The sequence below is a fragment of the Pleurodeles waltl genome, chromosome 12, assembly GCF_031143425.1.
Source record: "Pleurodeles waltl isolate 20211129_DDA chromosome 12, aPleWal1.hap1.20221129, whole genome shotgun sequence".
Taxonomy (NCBI): Eukaryota; Metazoa; Chordata; class Amphibia; order Caudata; family Salamandridae; genus Pleurodeles; species Pleurodeles waltl.
This window is the reverse complement of record NC_090451.1, coordinates 114,718,117-114,743,398: the sequence shown is the minus strand read 5'-3', so window position 1 is coordinate 114,743,398 and position 25,282 is coordinate 114,718,117. Positions and strand designations below refer to the sequence as shown.

General features: G+C 44.2%; 5 non-coding genes across 5 annotated transcripts; 4 read left to right on the top strand and 1 right to left on the bottom strand.

The window, feature by feature from the left end:
* Window positions 1-5,594: 5,594 nt before the first annotated feature.
* On the top strand, window positions 5,595-5,678 carry TRNAS-GCU (transfer RNA serine (anticodon GCU)). The gene has a single exon. It is a non-coding gene; the product is annotated as a tRNA-Ser (tRNA).
* Window positions 5,679-6,652: 974 nt separating this feature from the next.
* Window positions 6,653-6,726, bottom strand: TRNAN-GUU (transfer RNA asparagine (anticodon GUU)). The gene has a single exon. It is a non-coding gene; the product is annotated as a tRNA-Asn (tRNA).
* A 4,265-nt stretch (window positions 6,727-10,991) lies between these two features.
* TRNAS-GCU (transfer RNA serine (anticodon GCU)) lies at window positions 10,992-11,073 on the top strand. The gene has a single exon. It is a non-coding gene; the product is annotated as a tRNA-Ser (tRNA).
* A 5,324-nt stretch (window positions 11,074-16,397) lies between these two features.
* On the top strand, window positions 16,398-16,479 carry TRNAS-GCU (transfer RNA serine (anticodon GCU)). The gene has a single exon. It is a non-coding gene; the product is annotated as a tRNA-Ser (tRNA).
* Window positions 16,480-21,796: 5,317 nt separating this feature from the next.
* Window positions 21,797-21,878, top strand: TRNAS-GCU (transfer RNA serine (anticodon GCU)). Its single transcript has one exon. It is a non-coding gene; the product is annotated as a tRNA-Ser (tRNA).
* Window positions 21,879-25,282: the final 3,404 nt, after the last annotated feature.

The following is a 25,282-nucleotide window of genomic DNA, read 5'->3' as shown; positions in this document are numbered from 1 at the left end:
GCTACACCCAGTAGAAATCTCCTGCCCTGGTGCGGCAGGTGAACTGCACCATAGGCAGCTCCAGGAAACTGCGGCCCGTATTTATACTTTTTGACGCAAAACTGTGCTAACGCAGTTTTGCGTCAAAAAAATTAGCGCCGGCTAACGCCATTCTGAAGCGCCATGCGGGCGCCGTATTTATTCAATGACGTTAGCCGGCGGTAGCCGCCGGCGCTGACTGGTGTGCGTGAAAAAAAACGACGTACACCAGGCAGCGCCGGCGTAGGGGAAAATGGCGTTTGGGCGTCCAAAAATGGGGCAAGTCAGGCTGAGGCAAAATTATCGCCTCAACCCGATTTGCGCCATTTTTTTACGATGCCCAACCCCCATTGAAATGACTCCTGTCTTAGCAAAGACAGGAGTCATCCCCCTTGCCCAATGGCCATGCCCAGGGGACTTATGTCCCCTGGGCATGGTCATTGGGCATAGTGGCATGTAGGGGGGCACAAATCAGGCCCCCCTATGCCACAAAAAAAATACTTACCTTAATGTCCCTGGGGTGGGTCCCTCCATCCTTGGGTGTCCTCCTGGGGTGGGCAAGGGTGGCAGGGGGTGTCCCTGGGGGCAGGGGAGGGCACCTCTGGGCTCATTCTGAGCCCACAGGTCCCTTAACGCCTGCCCTGACCCAGGCGTTAAAAACCAGCGCTAACGCAGGTTTTTTTGACCCGCCCACTCCCGGGCGTCTTTTTTGCCCGGGAGTATAAATAAGACGCATATGCATCGGAGTCATTTTTTTAGACGGGAACGCCTACCTTGCATATCATTAACGCAAGGAAGGTGTTCACGCAAAAAAAATGACGCAAACTCCATGAACTTTGGCGCTAGACGTGTCTAACGCCAAAGTATAAATATGGAGTTAGTTTTGCGTCGAATTTGCGTCTAAAAAAATGACGCAAATTCGGCGCAAACGGAGTATAAATATGCCCCTGCATCTGCGAAACAGTCAATTACAGGTCTAGATAGAATTTAGTGTTTTAGGAGGTGCTGCTCATGCTGTCACCATATGATTCACGATGCAATAAGGAGCAGTCACCACTCTTTATTATTGTGTGGACACGTTACTTCTCACGCAAATCTGATAGAATGACGTAAATGATCCTTTGGGCAATATTATGTGATGATGCTAAATGCTACTTTGGTATTCCTCTGTGCTGTAAGAGGAGTCGTCGTCTTACACGTAGTTTAGAGATGAAAAGGAAATGGATTTCCATGTGAGATCTGGTAAAACTAGTCTCGTCCCTGGGTGGGCTCGACAGCCGAACGCGCTAACCGATTGCGCCACAGAGACGGTGTAGTGAGAGCCTTTCCGGTTTGGTTCTGTAACAAAGGACAAGGACCGTGTGTCACCACATTGTACAGTGTGGATGTGAATTGTGGCCGCACTGTCAGCATTAACTGATTATCTCAAGCACCACAAAGCTACACATTGCTAAGGAAATGACCTACTCTTCAAGGTAATCTCTGGGGTTCTTCGGGAGGGGGTTGTAAAGGCGCATTTCAGTCGATACTGGGGAGCACTTTGGATTTAAGTCTTATTGTTAATCTATGTTGTGTGGCAGTGACACAGGGTTGGCACCGTTCAGTGGCTTTGTCATTGCAGGTTTCAATTCCAGGGGTAATTGCACTTCACTGAATTTTATGAAGGTGGCTCAACCTCTGCCAGGTGGGTTCTCTTGAATGTCAGATGATGAGGTCTTAGGCCAAAGTTTGTCTATTTTGTCTCAAGAAAGCATAGAGTGTTCCACAATCATTACAAATGGCCACAATTGAGGAGCTTGGAGTGAAGGTAGCTTGCTGGTGGTCCCTTGACTAGTCCTTGGGCGAGGAAGACTGATTATACAGGACAAGTTGGAAAGGGATTGATGGAGGGGAAATCCTACTGTTCTAATCACAGATCAAGGTCAAGGGGAGGTTTGATTTCCTTAAGCACCTGTCCAGGGGCTCGTCAACATTTCAGGAGGAGTTTATATGTGCAGGATGTATTGCTCATGTGATCCAGATGAGTGTATAGTTAGTTGGGCTTCTCATAGGGGTGAAGCAGTGTTCACCGACAAGACCAGGATATCTGAGGGTGCACAGACCTGCAGAGGAGTGCCAGAGCATAGATGGCAGCACTTGGACAGGTTCTGGCCCACATACTGACTAGTTTCTTAGCCAGTAGTTTCAATTTTATGGTTGTATGAAATTCGTGTAAAGGCTTTTGACATAAATAATGCAGCAGTTAGGAAGAATTATAAAAAAATGTTGGCAATAAAAAGATGGCACAAGGATGCACTTCACACTATAAAACAGAACGAAAACACAAGAGTTGCAAACAGCAGTCATTCACATTCTGTTCTTTGATGTTGTTCCAATGTTCCAACTACAGAATAAACATTTGGATTATCTGTGTATTGTGAAGCAATTGGATCCGGCGTGGTTGATGCAAGTGCATGCCTAATCTCTAAAGGTTGGCTCGGCTGCCACTATGAGTACCGGTACTCAGGAGGAGAAAAAAAAGTGCCTGTACTCAGTACCTGCGAGCACCGGTGCATTTAAAGCCCGGAGGACAGTGTATTAAAGCCGATTGTATACAAAGAGTTAAAGACGTGGCATGATGGGTGAACATTTCCACGTGAAACACCAGGGGCGGGCAGGAGCCCCTGCAGCTGCTTCCAATGAAGGACCCAGTGAACTGTTCTAGTTCACACATGAACAATTGATGCAGCGCGCTCAGTTTGCACAAATGTGTGTTTAGGCTCATTTGTAATCTTTGAAAATACTTCAGAATTTACATAATAAAAATAAATGTACAAACACAAACGTGCATTAGCCAGGAATTGAAATCGGACCCCCCGCATGGCAGGGGAGAATTCTACCACTGAGCCAGCAATGCTTCATGCAGTCAGAGGCAGGAGACTGTTCATAGAAGAATCCCATTCTCTAAAGACCATGATTTCTATATTTATTTTTGTCGTTGTATTATTGCAGACAACTGGCAAGCAGTTCTTGTCAATGTGTACTACAGAATTACAAAGTGCACAGTGGTTAAGTGCCACCTTACCACACCTTCAGTCAGCCTTAGTGTTTTTTTATCCATATGCGTCTTTCGAATTGACATGTTTTCAGCACATTCATACACTTTTAAGAGCGAAAAAATACAATTTCCAGAATGCCGGTTTTGCTGTGGCAAATATTAGGGTCAGTTGAAGATGGCTCACCGCAATGTAACATTTTGTAGCAACTGGAGTTTACAAATTTTTCTAGCTTTGCCTTAAGAATTTTAGATTCTATTGAGGACACGGAGGCGAGGATTACGCTTCTCAATCTTTCCTACTAAAAAGAACAGCAGCCAATAAAAAAGCAGTAAACACTTATTGAGGCTGTGAACCCCGCCTCCCATGACCACGAATAGCAGACCAACATAGTCTATAAACTGGTGAGGCATCATCTGACTTCCTCTTTCTTTGTATACTGGCTATACCATTCAGTGCCCACGTCCAGAAACAGTCTCCTGACCGCAAGGAACATCAACCAAGGATTCATGCTTGCCAAAAAGAAAAAAGGATGTTCCACCAAAACTAAACCCTTTTTTGGAATCAGATTCTAAAAAAAAAAAAAAAAACATGAGGAGACAAGTATATTAAAACCAGTAATTTCAAGGGTGGGAAATATGCTTGCATCACAAACCAAATTGTGTAAATAACATTTTAATTCAATGTATTTACTGGGTGGGATAATCCTGGTCTCCGTGTCCTTAATAGAATCTAAAATTCTTAACACAATTTTGTATGCTATGTCAGGAAAGGAGGCTCTGATTCTGCTGGTTCAAGGCTGGCCCACCACCAAATTAGAAACATGCACTACTGGTTTATAATAAAACCTTTTAAACATGGGATTCCAGGAAGAAACCGTGCCATGTAATACAGAGTCCAACAGGTCACAGCACGCCAAGACTGTCTTTAGGGCCTCAAGCAACACCAACACTCCTGACGCGCCCTGTTTTGAACTATTGACACCAACCACAAATCATCCTCAGCAGAGTGGATCAGCTCCAGATGAGGGACATGATTCCACCCGGTATGCTGCCAGAATGTCACTGATCTGTGCGAGCCAGCGTCTATGTCCTGAACCATTATGGTTAAATTATGAAGGTGAATGGAGATATCCTAGTCAGCCAACATCATCTGTCCATGTACTCACTGCTATCCTGCTGACTGACTATAGAGCCTGATGGACTATGTGGTATCCTGTTTGTTTTGTTTCGTTTTCCACAGTTTGCACGTGTCTTTTTGTTTGGATTTTGGCAGGGATGTAGTGTCCTGCTGGGCATGTAATGAGGCAGCCCCTACCCAAGGGCCGTGCTAACACCCACTCCTCACCCATCAAACACTGGCGTCACCAGTCAGCTGACCTGGACTGGACTCACGTGTCCTGGGCCAGATATGTATCCACCATACTAGCTACTGACGATGGGTCTGCTTGCAGAGGGCGTAGGTTAAGCAAAAATGAACACAAGCAAAAACTAGACAAAACATATGAGGGTGACGTACAGGTATGACACCCGTAACCTTATTGGTCTTGTCAGCTACCCAACTGAGGTTACATACATCTCCTAATCGTGAAGCTGTTTTTCTGTCTCCTCGGCGGGAATCTGTTTTTTTTTTTCTGTTTTGAAGACGGAAAGGTAGCAGCGCGTTGCAAGAACTTTCCTTTGAAACGAGACATTATAGAGGGGGGTGGGGGGCATAAGGAGGCATTTTCTTCCTCGCACTGAGATCAAACAATGGCGGTATTAACACCAGACTCTAACCAACTGAGCTATCAAAACATCAGACTCTAACCGACTGAGCTAACCAACCTTGCTCATGTAGCATCTTCTCGTGACACTGAAAGGGAGGATGTACAACACACACCAGGCTTCACATTGAAGAAAACACAAAAGCCGAGATACGTGGAGGCGATGTGTGGTAGTGATTGGTCACACGTTTTGAGGTCACGGGGCACTGGTTACATTGTCTCTCAGTGACATCACTTCCTCTGAGGGACAGGTTCACTTTTGAAATGGTCTCTTGATGCCAATAAATACATCACAGCTTCTTATTGGCAGGTTTAGTGACATCATTGTTTCTGATTCGTAGCGACGTCACGGCCTCTTGTTGGTAGGTTTAGTGACACAAGTGCCTTTCACCGGCAGGGGCCAGGCTGCATCTCTGTGGTAGGATCATTTATAGCAGTTCCTGACGGTGGCCTGTTAGTGACAGGCAGGTGGTGTCTCTGCCACAGTTTTTGAGTCAGTGCCATCAGTGGCTCATTTTGTCCTTGTCGTTACCCCATCAGTGGCCAGTGACATAATGTTCTCCAAGTTAATCTGCCATTAGACCCCTCACACTTAAGGCATATTGACTAACACACTGTGCACTGGGACTGTTTTCGGCATGTGAGGTACCATTAATTATTTATTATTATGAACTATTGATATTATTCAGTAAAAACACAAGATTCCTGGTTCTATACCTACCGCATTTCACACGCCTCTACTGTCCGTCACCAGATATAGAGAGCTGGTAAAGGTCGGTCTGAGGTGGCCGAGTGGTTAAGGCGATGGACTGCTAATCCATTGTGCTCTGCACGTGTGGGTTCGAATCCCATCTTCGTCGAGTGTTTTGCTTTACTATGCATGGTGTGTGTTTCCGTAAAATACTGCATTCACCAACATCCATATTTCTTGAAAAAGAATAGGATTGGTTGTCCTTGCTAGTCAACTCCGACCCTCAAGGCTCAACCACCACTCCCTTCAAAGCTGTGATTCTGAACAAAATCACTCAATTTGTGACTAAAACGACAACAACAACAAAAAACAACCTGACCTTGTGTAATCTGATGCTCACGTAAAGAGCTCCAATACCATTGGACCGAGCTCGCGCTATAGTTTGCAGCTTTATAACGTTCGCGTTATATTAAAAAAAGCTGGAGGCAGCGCGAACTCGGCCACAATACACGTCACATTCATTTCTTATTTGCACAGAATCACATGTTGAGTCCACGCCAAGACTCCGACCACTTTTCTATTCTGTAGCAAATCAATTCAATCACCGCATTTTCCCTCTCTCCTCCATTCACTGCTGTATCGAGGACCAGATTTATAACCCCCTTTTTGTTTTTCCTGTACTTGTCAATCATATTTTTACTGTGCTTTGCATTTATAAACTTTTCTAAGCTGTGCCAATTCCATAAATGGCATGCAGATGTCGCTGTGCTACACCCAGTAGAAATCTCCTGCCCTGGTGCGGCAGGTGAACTGCACCATAGGCAGCTCCAGGAAACTGCATCTGCGTAACAGTCAATTACGGGTCTAGATAGAATTTAGTGTTTTAGGAGGTGCTGCTCATGCTGTCACCATATGATTCACGATGCAATAAGGAGCAGTCACCACTCTTTATTATTGTGTGGACACATTACTTCTCACGCAAATCTGATAGAATGACGTAAATGATCCTTTGGTCAATATTATGTGATGATGCCAAATGCTACTTTGGTATTCCTCTGTGCCGTAAGAGTCGTCGTCGTCTTACACGTAATTTAGAGATGAAAAGGAAATGGATTTCCATGTGAGATCTGGTAAAACTGGTCTCGTCCCTGGGTGGGCTCGAACCACCAACCTTTCGGTTAACAGCCGAACGCGCTAACCGATTGCGCCACAGAGACGGTGTAGTAAGAGCCTTTCCGGTTGGGTTCTGTAACGAAGGACAAGGACCGTGTGTCACCACATTGTACAGTGTGGATGTGAATTGTGGCCGCGCAGTCAGCATTAACTGATTATCTCAAGCACCACAAAGCTACACATTGCTATGGAAATGACCTACTCTTCAAGGTAATCTCTGTGGTTTTTCGGGAGGGGGTTGTAAAGGCGCATTTCAGTCGATACTGGGGAGCGCTTTGGATTTAAGTCTTATTGTTAATCTATGTTGTGTGGCAGTGACACAGGTTTGGCACCGTTCAGTGGCTTTGTCATTGCAGGTTTCAAATCCAGGGGTAATTGCACTTCACTGAATTTTATGAAGGTGGCTCAACCTCTGCCAGGTGGGCTCTCTTGAATGTCAGATGCTGAGATCTTAAGCCAAAGTTTGTCTATTTTGTCTCAAGAAAGCATAGAGTGTTCCACAATCATTACAAATGGCCACAATTGAGGAGCTTGGAGTGAAGGCAGCTTGCTGGTGGTCCCTTGACTAGTCCTTGGGCGAGGAAGACTGATTATACAGGACAAGTTGGAAAGGGATTGATGGAGGGGAAATCCTAATGTTCTAATCACAGATCAAGGGGAGGTTTGATTTCCTTAAGCACCTGTCCAGGGGCTCGTCAACATTTCAGGAGGAGTTTATATGTGCAGGATGTATTGCTCGTCGATGCAGATGAGTGTATAGTTAGTTGGGCTTCTCATAGGGGTGAAGCAGTGTTCACCGACAAGACCAGGATATCTGAGGGTGCACAGACCTGCACAGGAGTGCCAGAGCATAGATGGCAGCACTTGGACAGGTTCTGGCCCACATACTGACTAGTTTCTTAGCCAGTAGTTTCAATTTTATGGTTGTATGAAATTCGTGTAAAGTCTTTTGACATAAATAATGCAGCAGTTAGGAAGAATTATAAAAAAAATTGGGCAATAAAAAGATGGCACAAGGATGCACTTCACACTATAAAACAGAACGAAAACACAAGAGTTGCAAACAGCAGTCATTCACATTCTGTTCTTTGATGTTGTTCCAATGTTCAAACTACAGAATAAACATTTGGATTATCTGTGTATTGTGAAGCAATTGGATCCGGCGTGGTTGATGCAAGTGCATGCCTAATCTCTAAAGGTTGGCTCGGCCGCCACTATGAGTACCGGTACTCAGGAGGAGAAAAAAAGTGCCTGTACTCAGTACCTGCGAGCACCGGTGCATTTAAAGCCCGTAGGACAGTGTATTAAAGCCGATTGTATACAAAGAGTTAAAGACGTGGCATGATGGGTGAACATTTCCACGTGAAATACCAGGGGCGGGCAGGAGCCCCTGCAGCTGCTTCCAATGAAGGACCCAGTGAACTGTTCTAGTTCACACATGAACAATTGATGCAGCGCGCTCTGTTTGCACAAATGTGTGTTTAGGCTGATTTGTAATCTTTGAAAATACTTCAGAATTTACATAATAAAAATAAATGTACAAACACAAACGTGCATTAGCCAGGAATTGAAATCGGACCTCCCGCATGGCAGGGGAGAATTCTACCACTGAGCCAGCAATGCTTCATGCAGTCAGAGGCAGGAGGCTGTTCATAGAAGAATCCCATTCTCTAAAGACCATGATTTCTATAATTTTTGTCGTTGTATTATTGCAGACAACTGGCAAGCAGTTCTTGTCAATGTGTACTACAGAATTACAAAGTGTACAGTGGTTAAGTGCCACCTTACTACACCTTCAGTCAGCCTTAGTGTTTTTTATCCACATGCGTCTTTCGAATTGACATGTTTTCAGCACATTCATACACTTTTAAGACCGAAACAATACAATTTCCAGAATGCCGGTTTTGCTGTGGCAAATATTAGGGTCAGTTGAAGATGGCTCACCGCAATGTAACATTTTGTAGCAACTGGAGATTACAAATTTTTCTAGCTTTGCCTTAAGAATTTTAGATTCTATTGAGGACACGGAGGCGAGGATTACGCTTCTCAATCTTTCCTACTAAAAAGAACAGCAGCCAATAAAAAAGCAGTAAACACTTATTGAGGCTTTGAACCCCGCCTCCCATAACCACGAATAGCAGACCAACATAGTCTATAAACTGGTGAGGCATCATCTGACTTCCTCTTTCTTTGTATACTGGCTATACCATTCAGTGCCCACGTCCAGAAACAGTCTCCTGACCGCAAGGAACATCAACCAAGGATTCATGCTTGCCAAAACGAAAAAAGGATGTTCCACCAAAACTAAACCCTTTTTTGGAATCAGATTCTAAAAAAAAAAAAAAAAACATGAGGAGACAAGTATATTAAAACCAGTAATTTCAAGGGTGGGAAATATGCTTGCATCACAAACCAAATTGTGTAAATAACATTTTAATTCAATGTATTTACTGGGTGGGATAATCCTGGTCTCCGTGTCCTTAATAGAATCTAAAATTCTTAACACAATTTTGTATGCTATGTCAGGACCGGAGGCTCTGATTCTGCTGGTTCAAGGCTGGCCCACCACCAAATTAGAAACATGCACTACTGGTTTATAATAAAACCTTTTAAACATGGGATTCCAGGAAGAAACGTGCCATGTAATACAGAGTCCAACAGGTCACAGCACGCCAAGACTGTCTTTAGGGCCTCAAGCAACACCAACACTCCTGACGCGCCCTGTTTTGAACTATTGACACCAACCACAAACCATCCTCAGCAGAGTGGATCAGCTCCAGATGAGGGACATGATTCCACCCGGTGTGCTGCCAGAATGTCACTGATCTGTGCGAGCCAGCGTCTATGTCCTGAACCATTATGGTTAAATTATGAAGGTGAATGGAGATATCCTAGTCAGCCAACATCATCTGTCCATGTACTCACTGCTATCCTGCTGACTGACTATAGAGCCTGATGGACTATGTGGTATCCTGTTTGTTTTGTTTCGTTTTCCACAGTTTGCACGTGTCTTTTTGTTTGGATTTTGGCAGGGATGTAGTGTCCTGCTGGGCATGTAATGAGGCAGCCCCTACCCAAGGGCCGTGCTAACACCCACTCCTCACCCATCAAACACCGGCGTCACCAGTCAGCTGACCTGGACTGGACTCACGTGTCCTGGGCCAGATATGTATCCACCATACTAGCTACTGACGATGGGTCTGCTTGCAGAGGGCGTAGGTTAAGCAAAAATGAACACAAGCAAAAACTAGACAAAACATATGAGGGTGACGTACAGGTATGACACCCGTGACCTTATTGGTCTTGTCAGCTACCCAACTGAGGTTACATACATCTCCTAATCGTGAAGCTGTTTTTCTGTCTCCTCAGCGGGAATCTGTTTTTTTTTTTCTGTTTTGAAGACGGAAAGGTAGCAGCGCGTTGCAAGAACTTTCCTTTGAAACGAGACATTATGGAGGGGGTGGGGGGCATAAGGAGGCATTTTCTTCCTCGCACTGAGATCAAACAATGGCAGTATTAACACCAGACTCTAACCAACTGAGCTATCAAAACATCAGACTCTAACCGACTGAGCTAACCAACCTTGCTCATGTAGCATCTTCTCGTGACACTGAAAGGGAGGATGTACAACACACAACAGGCTTCACATTGAAGAAAACACAAAAGCCGAGATACGTGGAGGCGATGTGTGGTAGTGATTGGTCACACGTTTTGAGGTCACGGGGCACTGGTTACATTGCCTCTCAGTGACATCACTTCCTCTGAGGGACAGGTTCACTTTTGAAATGGTCTCTTGATGCCAATAAATACATCACAGCTTCTTATTGGCAGGCTTAGTGACATCATTGTTTCTGATTCGTAGTGACATCACGGCCTCTTGTTGGTAGGTTTAGTGACACAAGTGCCTTTCACCGGCAGGGGCCAGGCTGCATCTCTGTGGTAGGATCATTTGTAGCAGTTCCTGACGGTGGCCTGTTAGTGACAGGCATCTGGCGTCTCTGCCACAGTTTTTTGAGTCAGTGCCATCAGTGGCTCATTTTGTCTGTGTGGTTACCCCATCAGTGGCCAGTGACATAATGTTCTCCAAGTTAATCTGCCCGTAGACCCCACACACTTAAGGCATATTGACTAACACACTGTGCACTGGGACTGTTTTCGGCATGTGAGGTACCATTAATTATTTATTATTATGAACTATTTATATTATTCAGTAAAAACACAAGATTGCTTGTTCTATACCTACCGCATGTTACACACCTCTACTGTCCGTTACCAGATATAGAGAGCTGGTGAACCACGGTGTACAGTGGACGAGGTGGCCGGGTGGTTAAGGCGATGGACTGCTAATCCATTGTGCTCTGCACGTGTGGGATCGAACCCCATCTTCGTCGAGGGTTTTGCTTTACTATGCATGGTGTGTGTTTCCGTAAAATACTGCATTCGCCAACATCCATATTTCTTGAAAAAGAATAGGATTGGTTGTCCTTGCTAGTCAACTCCGACCCTCAAGGCTCAACCACCACTCCCTTCAAAGCTGTGATTCTGAACAAAATCACTCAATTTGTGACTAAAACGAGAACAACAACAACAAAAAACAACCTGACCTTGTGTAATCTGATGCTCACGTAAAGAGCTCCAATACCATTGGACCGAGCTCGCGCTATAGTTTGCAGGTTTATAACGTTCGCGTTATATTAAAAAAAGCTGGAGGCAGCGCGAGCTCGGCCACATTACACGTCACATTAATTTCTTATTTGCACAGAATCACATGTTGAGTCCACGCCAAGACTCCGACCACTTTTCTATTCTGTAGCAAATCAATTCAATCACCGCATTTTCCCTCTCTCCTCCATTCACTGTTGTATCGAGGACCAGATTTATAACCCCCTTTTTGTTTTTCCTGTACTTGTCAATCATATTTTTACTGTGCATTGCATTTATAAACTTTTCTAAGCTGTGCCAATTCCATAAATGGCCTGCAGATGTCGCTGTGCTACACCCAGTAGAAATCTCCTGCCCTGGTGCGGCAGGTGAACTGCACCATAGGCAGCTCCAGGAAACTGCATCTGCGAAACAGTCAATTACAGGTCTAGATAGAATTTAGTGTTTTAGGAGGTGCTGCTCATGCTGTCACCATATGATTCACGATGCAATAAGGAGCAGTCACCACTCTTTATTATTGTGTGGACACGTTACTTCTCACGCAAATCTGATAGAATTAAGTTAAATGATCCTTTGGGCAATATTATGTGATGATGCTAAATGCTACTTTGGTATTCCTCTGTGCTGTAAGAGGAGTCGTCGTCTTACACGTAGTTTAGAGATGAAAAGGAAATGGATTTCCATGTGAGATATGGTAAAACTAGTCTCGTCCCTGGGTGGGCTCGAACCACCAACCTTTCGGATAACAGCCGAACGCGCTAACCGATTGCACAACAGAGACGGTGTAGTAAGAGCCTTTCCGGTTTGGTTCTGTAACAAAGGACAAGGACCGTGTGTCACCACATTGTACAGTGTGGATGTGAATTGTGGCCGCGCAGTCAGCATTAACTGATTATCTCAAGCACCACAAAGCTACACATTGCTATGGAAATTACCTACTCTTCAAGGTAATCTCTGGGGTTCTTCGGGAGGGGGTTGTAAAGGGCATTTCAGACGATACTGGGGAGCGTTTTGGATTTAAGTCTTATTGTTAATCTATGTTGTGTGGCAGTGACACAGGGTTGGCACCGTTCAGTGGCTTTGTCATTGCAGGTTTCAATTCCAGGGGTAATTGCACTTCACTGAATTTTATGAAGGTGGCTCAACCTCTGCCAAGTGGGCTCTCTTGAATGTCAGATGCTGAGATCTTAGGCCAAAGTTTGTCTCTTTTGTCTCAAGAAAGCATAGAGTGTTCCACAATCATTACAAATGGCCACAATTGAGGAGCTTGGAGTGAAGGTAGCTTGCTGGTGGTCCCTTGACTAGTCCTTGTCGAGGAAGACTGATTATACAGGACAAGTTGGAAAGGGATTGATGGAGGGGAAATCCTACTGTTCTAATCACATATCAAGGTCAAGGGGAGGTTTGATTTCCTTAAGCACCTGTCCAGGGGCTCGTCAACATTTCAGGAGGAGTTTATATGTGCAGGATGTATTGCTCGTCGATGCAGATGAGTGTATAGTTAGTTGGGCTTCTCATAGGGGTGAAGCAGTGTTCACCGACAAGACCAGGATATCTGAGGGTGCACAGACCTGCACAGGAGTGCCAGAGCATAGATGGCAGCACTTGGACAGGTTCTGGCCCACATACTGACTACTTTCTTAGCCAGTAGTTTCAATTTTATGGTTGTATGAAATTCGTGTAAAGTCTTTTTACATAAATAATGCAGCAGTTAGGAAGAATTATAAAAAAAATTGGGCAAAAAAAAGATGGCACAAGGATGCACTTCACACTATAAAACAGAACGAAAACACAAGAGTTGCAAACAGCAGTCATTCACATTCTGTTCTTTGATGTTGTTCCAATGTTCAAACTACAGAATAAACATTTGGATTCTCTCTGTATTGTGAAACAATTGGATCCGGCGCGGCTGATGCAAGTGCATGCCTAATCTCTAAAGGTTGGCTCGGCCGCCACTATGAGTACCGGTACTCAGGAGGAGAAAAAAAGTGCCTGTACTCAGTACCTGCGAGCACCGGTGCATTTAAAGCCCGGAGGACAGTGTATTAAAGCCGATTGTATACAAAGAGTTAAAGACGTGGCATGATGGGTGAACATTTCCACGTGAAACACCAGGGGCGGGCAGGAGCCCCTGCAGCTGCTTCCAATGAAGGACCCAGTGAACTGTTCTAGTTCACACATGAACAATTGATGCAGCGCGCTCTGTTTGCACAAATGTGTGTTTAGGCTCATTTGTAATCTTTGAAAATACTTCAGAATTTACATAATAAAAATAAATGTACCAACACAAACGTGCATTAGCCAGGAATTGAAATCGGACCTCCCGCATGGCAGGAGAGAATTCTACCACTGAGCCAGCAATGCTTCATGCAGTCAGAGGCAGGAGACTGTTCATAGAAGAATCCCATTCTCTAAAGACCATGATTTCTATATTTATTTTTGTCGTTGTATTATTGCAGACAACTGGCAAGCAGTTCTTGTCAATGTGTACTATGGAATTACAAAGTGTACAGTGGTTAAGTGCCACCTTACCACACCTTCAGTCAGCCTTAGTGTTTTTTTATCCATATGCATCTTTCGAATTGACATGTTTTCAGCACATTCATACACTTTTAAAAGCGAAACAATACAATTTCCAGAATGCCGGTTTTGCTGTGGCAAATATTAGGGTCAGTTGAAGATGGCTCACCGCAATGTAACATTTTGTAGCAACTGGAGATTACAAATTTTTCTAGCTTTGCCTAAAGAATTTTAGATTCTATTGAGGACACGGAGGCGAGGATTACGCTTCTCAATCTTTCCTACTAAAAAGAACAGCAGCCAATAAAAAAGCAGTAAACACTTATTGTGGCTGTGAACCCCGCCTCCCATGACCACGAATAGCAGACCAACATAGTCTATAAATTGGTGAGGCATCATCTGACTTCCTCTTTCTTTGTATACTGGCTATACCATTCAGTGCCCACGTCCAGAAACAGTCTCCTGACCGCAAGGAACATCAACCAAGGATTCATGCCTGCCAAAACGAAAAAAGGATGTTCCACCAAAACTAAACCCTTTTTTGGAATCAGATTCTAAAAAAAAAAAAAAAACATGAGGAGACAAGTATATTAAAACCAGTAATTTCAAGGGTGGGAAATATGCTTGCATCACAAACCAAATTGTGTAAATAACATTTTAATTCAATGTATTTACTGGGTGGGATAATCCTGGTCTCCGTGTCCTTAATAGAATCTAAAATTCTTAACACAATTTTGTATGCTATGTCAGGACCGGAGGCTCTGATTATGCTGGTTCAAGGCTGGCCCACCACCAAATTAGAAACATGCACTACTGGTTTATAATAAAACCTTTTAAACATGGGATTCCAGGAAGAAACCATGCCATGTAATACAGAGTCCAACAGGTCACAGCACGCCAAGACTGTCTTTAGGACCTCAAGCAACACCAACACTCCTGACGCGCCCTGTTTTGAACTATTGACACCAACCACAAATCATCCTCAGCAGAGTGGATCAGCTCCAGATGAGGGACATGATTCCACCCGGTGTGCTGCCAGAATGTCACTGATCTGTGCGAGCCAGCATCTATGTCCTGAACCATTATGGTTAAATTATGAAGGTGAATGGAGATATCCTAGTCAGCCAACATCATCTGTCCATGTACTCACTGCTATCCTGCTGACTGACTATAGAGACTGATGGACTATGTGGTATCCTGTTTGTTTTGTTTCGTTTTCCACAGTTTGCACGTGTCTTTTTGTTTGGATTTTTCCAGGGATGTAGTGTCCTGCTGGGCATGTAATGAGGCAGCCCCTACCCAAGGGCCGTGCTAACACCCACTCCTCACCCATCAAACACCGGCGTCACCAGTCAGCTGACCTGGACTGGACTCACGTGTCCTGGGCCAGATATGTATCCACCATACTAGCTACTGACGATGGGTCTGCTTGCAGATGGCGTAGGTTAAGCAAAAATGAACACAAGCAAAAACTAGACAAAACATATGAGGGTGACGTACAGGTATGACACCCGTGACCTTATTGGTCTTGTCAGCTACCCAACTGAGGTTACATACATCTCCTAATCGTGAAGCTGTTTTTCTGTCTCCTCGGCGGGAATCTGTTTTTTTCTTCTGTTTTGAAGACGGAAAGGTAGCAGCGCGTTGCAAGAACTTTCCTTTGAAACGAGACATTATGGAGGGGGTGGGGGGCATAAGGAGGCATTTTCTTCCTCGCACTGAGATCAAACAATGGCGGTATTAACACCAGACTCTAACCAACTGAGCTATCAAAACATCAGACTCTAACCGACTGAGCTAACCAACCTTGCTCATGTAGCATCTTCTCGTGACACTGAAAGGAAGGATGTACAACACACAACAGGCTTCACATTGAAGAAAACACAAAAGCCGAGATACGTGGAGGCGATGTGTGGTAGTGATTGGTCACACGTTTTGAGGTCACGGGGCACTGGTTACATTGCCTCTCAGTGACATCACTTCCTCTGAGGGACAGGTTCACTTTTGAAATGGTCTCTTGATGCCAATAAATACATCACAGCTTCTTATTGGCAGGCTTAGTGACATCATTGTTTCTGATTCGTAGTGACGTCACGGCCTCTTGTTGGTAGGTTTAGTGACACAAGTGCCTTTCACCGGCAGGGGCCAGGCTGCATCTCTGTGGTAGGATCATTTGTAGCAGTTCCTGACGGTGGCCTGTTAGTGACAGGCATCTGGCGTCTCTGCCACAGTTTTTTGAGTCAGTGCCATCAGTGGCTCATTTTGTCTGTGTGGATACCCCATCAGTGGCCAGTGACATAATGTTCTCCAAGTTAATCTGCCCTTAGACCCCACACACTTAAGGCATATTGACTAACACACTGTGCACTGGGACTGTTTTCGGCATGTGAGGTACCATTCATTATTTATTATTATGAACTATTTATATTATTCAGTAAAAACACAAGATTGCTTGTTCTATACCTACCGCATGTTACACACCTCTACTGTCCGTTACCAGATATAGAGAGCTGGTGAACCACGGTGTACAGTGGAAGAGGTGGCCGGGTGGTTAAGGCGATGGACTGCTAATCCATTGTGCTCTGCACGTGTGGGTTCGAACCCCATCTTCGTCGAGTGTTTTGCTTTACTATGCATGGTGTGTGTTTCCGTAAAATACTGCATTCCCCAACATCCATATTTCTTGAAAAAGAATAGGATTGGTTGTCCTTGCTAGTCAACTCCGACCCTCAAGGCTCAACAACCACTCCCTTCAAAGCTGTGATTCTGAACAAAATCACTCAATTTGTGAATAAAACGACAACAACAACAACAAAAAACAACCTGACCTTGTGTAATCTGATGCTCACGTAAAGAGCTCCAATACCATTGGACCGAGCTCGCGCTATAGTTTGCAGGTTTATAACGTTTGCGTTATATTCAAAAAAGCTGGAGGCAGCGCGAACTCGGCCACATTACACGTCACATTAATTTCTTATTTGCACAGAATCACATGTTGAGTCCACGCCAAGACTCCGACCACTTTTCTATTCTGTAGCAAATCAATTCAATCACCGCATTTTCCCTCTCTCCTCCATTCACTGTTGTATCGAGGACCATATTTATAACCCCCTTTTTGTTTTTCCTGTACTTGTCAATCATATTTTTACTGTGCATTGCATTTATAAACTTTTCAAAGCTGTGCCAATTCCATAAATGGCCTGCAGATGTCGCTGTGCTACACCCAGTAGAAATCTCCTGCCCTGGTGCGGCAGGTGAACTGCACCATAGGCAGCTCCAGGAAACTGCATCTGCGAAACAGTCAATTACAGGTCTAGATAGAATTTAGTGTTTTAGGAGGTGCTGCTCATGCTGTCACCATATGATTCACGATGCAATAAGGAGCAGTCACCACTCTTTATTATTGTGTGGACACGTTACTCCTCACGCAAATCTGATAGAATGACGTAAATGATCCTTTGGGCAATATTATGTGATGATGCTAAATGCTACTTTGGTATTCCTCTGTGCTGTAAGAGGAGTCGTCGTCTTACACGTAGTTTAGAGATGAAAAGGAAATGGATTTCCATGTGAGATCTGGTAAAACTAGTCTCGTCCCTTTGTGGGCTCGAACCACCAACCTTTCGGTTAACAGCCGAACGCGCTAACCGATTGCGCCACAGAGACTGGGTAGTGAGAGCCTTTCCGGTTTGGTTCTGTAACAAAGGACAAGGACCGTGTGTCACCACATTGTACAGTGTGGATGTGAATTGTGGCCGCACAGTCAGCATTAACTGATTATCTCAAGCACCACAAAGCTACACATTGCTATGGAAATGACCTACTCTTCAAGGTAATCTCTGGGGTTCTTCGGGAGGGGGTTGTAAAGGCGCATTTCAGTCGATACTGGGGAGCGCTTTGGATTTAAGTCTTATTGTTAATCTATGTTGTGTGGCAGTGACACAGGGTTGGCACCGTTCAGTGGCTTTGTCATTGCAGGTTTCAATTCCAGGGGTATTTGCACTTCACTGAATTTTATGAAGGTGGCTCAACCTCTGCCAGGTGGGCTCTCTTGAATGTCAGATGCTGAGATCTTAGGCCAAAGTTTGTCTATTTTGTCTCAAGAAAGCATAGAGTGTTCCACAATCATTACAAATGGCCACAATTGAAGAGCTTGGAGTGAAGGTAGCTTGCTGGTGGTCCCTTGACTAGTCCTTGGGCGAGGAAGACTGATTATACAGGACAAGTTGGAAAGGGATTGATGGAGGGGAAATCCTACTGTTCTAATCACAGATCAAGGTCAAGGGGAGGTTTGATTTCCTTAAGCACCTGTCCAGGGGCTCGTCAACATTTCAGGAGGAGTTTATATGTGCAGGATGTATTGCTCGTGTGATCCAGATGAGTGTATAGTTAGTTGGGCTTCTCATAGGGGTGAAGCAGTGTTCACCGACAAGACCAGGATATCTGAGGGTGCACAGACCTGCACAGGAGTGCCAGAGCATAGATGGCAGCACTTGGACAGGTTCTGGCCCACATACTGACTAGTTTCTTAGCCAGTAGTTTCAATTTTATGGTTGTATGAAATTCGTGTAAAGTCTTTTGACATAAATAATGCAGCAGTTAGGAAGAATTATAAAAAAATGTGGGCAATAAAAAGGTGGCACAAGGATGCACTTCACACTATAAAACAGAACGAAAACACAAGAGTTGCAAACAGCAGTCATTCACATTCTGTTCTTTGATGTTGTTCCAATGTTCCAACTACAGAATAAACATTTGGATTATCTGTGTATTGTGAAGCAATTGGATCCGGCGTGGTTGATGCAAGTGCATGCCTAATCTCTAAAGGTTGGCTCGGCTGCCACTATGAGTACCGGTACTCAGGAGGAGAAAAAAAGTGCCTGTACTCAGTACCTGCGAGCACCGGTGCATTTAAAGCCCGGAGGACAGTGTATTAAAGCCGATTGTATACAAAGAGCTAAAGACGTGGCATGATGGGTGAACATTTCCATGTGAAACACCAGGGGCGGGCAGGAGCCCCTGCAGCTGCTTCCAATGAAGGACCCAGTGAACTGTTCTAGTTCACAAATGAACAATTGATGCAGCGCGCTCTGTTTGCACAAATGTGTGTTTAGGCTGATTTGTAATCTTTGAAAATACTTCAGAATTTACATAATAAAAATAAATGTACAAACACAAACGTGCATTAGCCAGGAATTGAAATCGGACCTCCCGCATGCCAGGGGAGAATTCTACCACTGAGCCAGCAATGCTTGATGCAGTCAGAGGCAGGAGACTGTTCATAGAAGAATCCCATTCTCTAAAGACCATGATTTCTATATTTATTTTTGTCGTTGTATTATTGCAGACAACTGGCAAGCAGTTCTTGTCAATGTGTACTACAGAATTACAAAGTGCACAGTGGTTAAGTGCCACCTTACCACACCTTCAGTCAGCCTTAGTGTTTTTTTATCCATATGCGTCTTTCGAATTGACATGTTTTCAGCACATTCATACACTTTTAAGAGCGAAACAATACAATTTCCAGAATGCCGGTTTTGCCGTGGCAAATATTAGGGTCAGTTGAAGATGGCTCACCGCAATGTAACATTTTGTAGCAACTGGAGATTACAAATTTTTCTAGCTTTGCCTTAAGAATTTTAGATTCTATTGAGGACACGGAGGCGAGGATTACGCTTCTCAATCTTTCCTACTAAAAAGAACAGCAGCCAATAAAAAAGCAGTAAACACTTATTGAGGCTGTGAACCCCGCCTCCCATGACCACGAATAGCAGACCAACATAGTCTATAAACTGGTGAGGCATCATCTGACTTCCTCTTTCTTTGTATACTGGCTATACCATTCAGTGCCCACGTCCAGAAACAGTCTCCTGACCGCAAGGAACATCAACCAAGGATTCATGCTTGCCAAAAAGAAAAAAGGATGTTCCACCAAAACTAAACCCTTTTTTGGAATCAGATTCTAAAAAAAAAAAAAAAACATGAGGAGACAAGTATATTAAAACCAGTAATTTCAAGGGTGGGAAATATGCTTGCATCACAAACCAAATTGTGTAAATAACATTTTAATTCAATGTATTTACTGGGTGGGATAATCCTGGTCTCCGTGTCCTTAATAGAATCTAAAATTCTTAACACAATTTTGTATGCTATGTCAGGACCGGAGGCTCTGATTCTGCTGGTTCAAGGCTGGCCCACCACCAAATTAGAAACATGCACTACTGGTTTATAATAAAACCTTTTAAACATGGGATTCCAGGAAGAAACCGTGCCATGTAATACAGAGTCCAACAGGTCACAGCACGCCAAGACTGTCTTTAGGACCTCAAGCAACACCAACACTCCTGACGCGCCCTGTTTTGAACTATTGACACCAACCACAAACCATCCTCAGCAGAGTGGATCAGCTCCAGATGAGGGACATGATTCCACCCGGTATGCTGCCAGAATGTCACTGATCTGTGCGAGCCAGCGTCTATGTCCTGAACCATTATGGTTAAATTATGAAGGTGAATGGAGATATCCTAGTCAGCCAACATCATCTGTCCATGTACTCACTGCTATCCTGCTGACTGACTATAGAGCCTGATGGACTATGTGGTATCCTGTTTGTTTTGTTTCGTTTTCCACAGTTTGCACGTGTCTTTTTGTTTGGATTTTTCCAGGGATGTAGTGTCCTGCTGGGCATGTAATGAGGCAGCCCCTACCCAAGGGCCATGCTAACACCCACTCCTCACCCATCAAACACCGGCGTCACCAGTCAGCTGACCTGGACGTGTCCTGGGCCAGATATGTATCCACCATACTAGCTACTGACGATGGGTCTGCTTGCAGAGGGCGTAGGTTAAGCAAAAATTAACACAAGCAAAAACTAGACAAAACATATGAGGGTGACGTACAGGTATGACACCCGTGACCTTATTGGTCTTGTCAGCTACCCAACTGAGGTTACATACATCTCCTAATTGTGAAGCTGTTTTTCTGTCTCCTCGGCGGGAATCTGTTTTTTTTTTCTGTTTTGAAGACGGAAAGGTAGCAGCGCGTTGCAAGAACTTTCCTTTGAAACGAGACATTATAGAGGGGGGTGGGGGGCATAAGGAGGCATTTTCTTCCTCGCACTGAGATCAAACAATGGCGGTATTAACACCAGACTCTAACCAACTGAGCTATCAAAACATCAGACTCTAACCGACTGAGCTAACCAACCTTGCTCATGTAGCATCTTCTCGTGACACTGAAAGGGAGGATGTACAACACACACCAGGCTTCACATTGAAGAAAACACAAAAGCCGAGATACGTGGAGGCGATGTGTGGTAGTGATTGGTCACACGTTTTGAGGTCACGGGGCACTGGTTACATTGCCTCTCAGTGACATCACTTCCTCTGAGGGACAGGTTCACTTTTGAAATGGTCTCTTGATGCCAATAAATACATCACAGCCTCTTATTGGCAGGTTTAGTGACATCATTGTTTCTGATTCGTAGTGACGTCACGGCCTCTTGTTGGTAGGTTTAGTGACACAAGTGCCTTTCACCGGCAGGGGCCAGGCTGCATCTCTGTGGTAGAATCATTTATAGCAGTTCCTGACGGTGGCCTGTTAGTGACAGGCAGGTGGTGTCTCTGCCACAGTTTTTGAGTCAGTGCCATCAGTGGCTCATTTTGTCCGTGTCGTTACCCCATCAGTGGCCAGTGACATAATGTTCTCCAAGTTAATCTGCCCTTAGACCCCTCACACTTAAGGCATATTGACTAACACACTGTGCACTGGGACTGTTTTCGGCATGTGAGGTACCATTAATTATTTATTATTATGAACTATTTATATTATTCAGTAAAAACACAAGATTCTTTGTTCTATACCTACCGCATTTCACACACCTCTACTGTCCGTCACCAGATATAGAGAGCTGGTAAAGGTTGGTCTACATTGGACGAGGTGGCCGAGTGGTTAAGGTGATGGACTGCTAATCCATTGTGCTCTGCACACGTGGGTTCGAATCCCATCCTCGTCGAGTGTTTTGCTTTACTATGCATGGTGTGTGTTTCTGTAAAATACTGCATTCGCCAACATCCATATTTCTTGAAAAAGAATAGGATAGGTTGTCCTTGCTAGTCAACTCTGACCCTCAAGGCTCAACCACCACTCCCTTCAAAGCTGTGATTCTGAACAAAATCACTCAATTTGTGACTAAAACGACAACAACAACAACAACAAAAAACAACCTGACCTTGTGTAATCTGATGCTCACGTAAAGAGCTCCAATACCATTGGACCGAGCTCGCGCTATAGTTTGCAGCTTTATAACGTTCGCGTTATATTAAAAAAAGCTGGAGGCAGCGCGAACTCGGCCACATTACACGTCACACTCATTTCTTATTTGCACAGAATCTCATGTTGAGTCCACGCCAAGACTCCGACCACTTTTCTATTCTGTAGCAAATCAATTCAATCACCGCATTTTCCCTCTCTCCTCCATTCACTGTTGTATCGAGGACCAGATTTATAACCCCCTTTTTGTTTTTCCTGTACTTGTCAATCATATTTTTACTGTGCTTTGCATTTTTAAACTTTTCTAATCTGTGCCAATTCCATAAATGGCCTGCAGATGTCGCTGTGCTACACCCAGTAGAAATCTCCTGCCCTGGTGCGGCAGGTGAACTGCACCATAGGCAGCTCCAGGAAACTGCATCTGTGAAACAGTCAATTACGGGTCTAGATAGAATTTAGTGTTTTAGGAGGTGCTGCTCATGCTGTCACCATATGATTCACGATGCAATAAGGAGCAGTCACCACTCTTTATTATTGTGTGGACACATTACTTCTCACGCAAATCTGATAGAATGACGTAAATGATCCTTTGGGCAATATTATGTGATGATGCCAAATGCTACTTTGGTATTCCTCTGTGCCGTAAGAGTCGTCGTCGTCTTACACGTAGTTTAGAGATGAAAAGGAAATGGATTTCCATGTGAGATCTGGTAAAACTGGCCTCGTCCCTGGGTGGGCTCGAACCACCAACCTTTCGGTTAACAGCCGAACGCGCTAACCGATTGCGCCACTGAGACGGTGTAGTAAGAGCCTTTCCGGTTGGGTTCTGTAACGAAGGACAAGGACCGTGTGTCACCACATTGTACAGTGTGGATGTGAATTGTGGCCGCGCAGTCAGCATTAACTGATTATCTCAAGCACCACAAAGCTAAACATTGCTATGGAAATGACCTACTCTTCAAGGTAATCTCTGGGGTTCTTCGGGAGGGGGCTGTAAAGGCGCATTTCAGTCGATACTGGGGAGCGCTTTGGATTTAAGTCTTATTGTTAATCTATGTTGTGTGGCAGTGACACAGGTTTGGCACCGTTCAGTGGCTTTGTCATTGCAGGTTTCAATTCCAGGGGTAATTGCACTTCACTGAATTTTATGAAGGTGGCTCAACCTCTGCCAGGTGGGCTCTCTTGAATGTCAGATGCTGAGATCTTAGGCCAAAGTTTGTCTATTTTGTCTCAAGAAAGCATAGAGTGTTCCACAATCATTACAAATGGCCACAATTGAGGAGCTTGGATTGAAGGTAGCTTGCTGGTGGTCTCTTGACTAGTCCTTGGGCGAGGAAGACTGATTATACAGGACAAGTTGGAAAGGGATTGATGGAGGGGAAATCCTACTGTTCTAATCACAGATCAAGGTCAAGGGAAGGTTTGATTTCCTTAAGCACCTGTCCAGGGGCTCGTCAACATTTCAGGAGGAGTTTATATGTGCAGGATGTATTGCTCGTCGATGCAGATGAGTGTATAGTTAGTTGGGCTTCTCATAGGGGTGAAGCAGTGTTCACCGACAAGACCAGGATATCTGAGGGTGCACAGACCTGCACAGGAGTGCCAGAGCATAGATGGCAGCACTTGGGCAGGTTCTGGCCCACATACTGACTAGTTTCTTAGCCAGTAGTTTCAATTTTATGGTTGTATGAAATTCGTGTAAAGTCTTTTGACATAAATAATGCAGCAGTTAGGAAGAATTATAAAAAAAATTGGGCAATAAAAAGATGGCACAAGGATGCACTTCACACTATAAAACAGAATGAAAACACAAGAGTTGCAAACAGCAGTCATTCACATTCTGTTCTTTGATGTTGTTCCAATGTTCCAACTACAGAATAAACATTTGGATTATCTGTGTATTGTGAAGCAATTGGATCCGGCGTGGTTGATGCAAGTGCATGCCTAATCTCTAAAGGTTGGCTCGGCTGCCACTATGAGTACCGGTACTCAGGAGGAGAAAAAAAGTGCCTGTACTCAGTACCTGCGAGCACCGGTGCATTTAAAGCCCGGAGGACAGTGTATTAAAGCCGATTGTATACAAAGAGTTAAAGACGTGGCATGATGGGTGAACATTTCCACGTGAAACACCAGGGGCGGGCAGGAGCCCCTGCAGCTGCTTCCAATGAAGGACCCAGTGAACTGTTCTAGTTCACACATGAACAATTGATGCAGCGCACTCTGTTTGCACAAATGTGTGTTTAGGCTCATTTGTAATCTTTGAAAATACTTCAGAATTTACATAATAAAAATAAATGAACAAACACAAACGTGCATTAGCCAGGAATTGAAATCGGACCTCCCGCATGCCAGGGGAGAATTCTACCACTGAGCCAGCAATGCTTCATGCAATCAGAGGCAGGAGACTGTTCATAGAAGAATCCCATTCTCTAAAGACCATGATTTCTATATTTATTTTTGTTGTTGTATTATTGCAGACAACTGGCAAGCAGTTCTTGTCAATGTGTACTACGGAATTACAAAGTGTACAGTGGTTAAGTGCCGCCTTACCACACCTTCAGTCAGCCTTAGTGTTTTTTTATCCATATGCGTCTTTCGAATTGACATGTTTTCAGCACATTCATACCCTTTTAAGAGCGAAACAATACAATTTCCAGAATGCCGGTTTTGCTGTGGCAAATATTAGGGTCAGTTGAAGATGGCTCACCGCAATGTAACATTTTGTAGCAACTGGAGATTACACATTTTTCTAGCTTTGCCTTAAGAATTTTAGATTCTATTGAGGACACGGAGGCGAGGATTACGCTTCTCAATCTTTCCTACTAAAAAGAACAGCAGCCAATAAAAAAGCAGTAAACACTTATTGTGGCTGTGAACCCCGCCTCCCATGACCACGAATAGCAGACCAACATAGTCTATAAACTGGTGAGGCATCATCTGACTTCCTCTTTCTTTGTATACTGGCTATACCATTCAGTGCCCACGTCCAGAAACAGTCTCCTGACCGCAAGGAACATCAACCAAGGATTCATGCCTGCCAAAACGAAAAAAGGATGTTCCACCAAAACTAAACCCTTTTTTGGAATCAGATTCTAAAAAAAAAAAAAAAACATGAGGAGACAAGTATATTAAAACCAGTAATTTCAA